Below are 1,502 nucleotides of genomic sequence, written 5' to 3'. Positions count from 1 at the left end.
TAATCAATTGGTTAGACCTAAAAAAGTTCATTTCCTACATATCACTAGTAGAAAAACGATCAACCTAGATGGAAAAAACCATCTAGGATGCTAAGAATTCTGTCTAAGTAGATTAATATCCGTCTAAGATATTTCTATCTAGGTTGACTCAACCTAGACGGAATTCCATCTAGATTGATCTAACTAGACGGAAGTTAACCTAGACAGAATTTAAAATTCCGTCTAGGATGCTTTCTAGATGAAAATTCCATCTAGGATACCCATCGTAGACGAATGAGCATCCTAGACGAAATTTCTATCTAGGAAGAAGCATCCTAGACGAAAATTCCGTCTAGGATGCTACAATTTTTTTTTTTGCAGAATCTACTTTGCACAGCATATAATATCACATGTACATATGCATAATATTGCACAACACCAAATCATATTCATATCCAACACTGTCTAATTATACTCCAATATCAAATCCAATTATATTCAAATAATACATTCACCAAAATACTAGAGCGATACATAATTGTAATAACTAATTTTCTATTTATATATTTATTTACAATTAGAATGAAAGGAGACATATTTATAATCTTTTTATATTCTTCTATCATCTACTTCCTTGCTTGTGATATCCTGCCCCCTTCTCAAAGGCTTCCCAAACATGGGTGTTCAGCTGCTTGAATTCCATTGCTTGTCCGCTCAATCTGTATTGGTTCTCCCCCTATAAAGTAAATATATAAACAATTCATATATTTTAAAAACAAATAAATAACTAGAACTTGATGAACTTTGCATAATTTATAGTTTTTAGTATTACATATGTAAACTATTAATACATATATTAAAACAAAGAAATAAAGAGAACTTGTACTTGGCACTTACAATATATTCATAATTCCTTCACTTCTATCTATTGTCATCAAATGGTACCTAGCCCTGAAATTAAAATGACAACAATGTGAATTCCTCTAGTTCATAAATTGTACCTTGTCGTTAGCTCCTATGACAATAATAAGTATTTGTGATCGCATCAAGTTCTACAAAAGAAAATTTAATAAAATTAGCAAGATTAATTAATAAGAACCTGGGAGCAAATCCCAATGCTCCTTGAAACGCCAAAAAGTACCGTGTAATACCCGTACAAAGATTTCGTGTATAGGATAACACTCAGAATGAGATGGGTATAATAAAACATCGGTAACCCCCCAAAGGAAGGAAGAAATCCCTTGGAAAAAAAGGAATTGAAAGATGAAGCTACAACTCATGAACTGTGATGGCTTTGTTGGAGAAGGCTACCTAGCTTCAGAGAGACCAAAATAATTCAGCAAAACACCACTGTGGGCATAATATTAGGCCATAGATTCTTGAAAGGTAACCGAACAGCAAATTTACTCTCGAAAATATTTACGTTTCAATTACAAGCATAAGTAAAAAGGGTGAGTTTCATAACAAAATAGCAATCACACATATAAGTAGGCCTGACCATTCGGCTCGGCCCAGCTCGGAAA

General features: G+C 33.1%; 1 long non-coding RNA gene across 1 annotated transcript; it reads right to left on the bottom strand.

Moving 5' to 3' along the window:
• On the bottom strand, positions 533–1,140 carry LOC109848554. The gene is made up of 3 exons (XR_002248837.1): positions 1,079–1,140; positions 877–930; positions 533–715 (listed from the first exon to the last, which is right to left on the bottom strand). It is a non-coding gene; the product is annotated as an uncharacterized LOC109848554 (long non-coding RNA).

The sequence above is a fragment of the Asparagus officinalis genome, chromosome 7 (assembly GCF_001876935.1).
Source record: "Asparagus officinalis chromosome 7, Aspof.V1, whole genome shotgun sequence".
Taxonomy (NCBI): domain Eukaryota; kingdom Viridiplantae; phylum Streptophyta; class Magnoliopsida; order Asparagales; family Asparagaceae; genus Asparagus; species Asparagus officinalis.
Note: the sequence above shows the minus strand (reverse complement) of the source record. Positions and strands in the feature narration are given on the sequence as shown.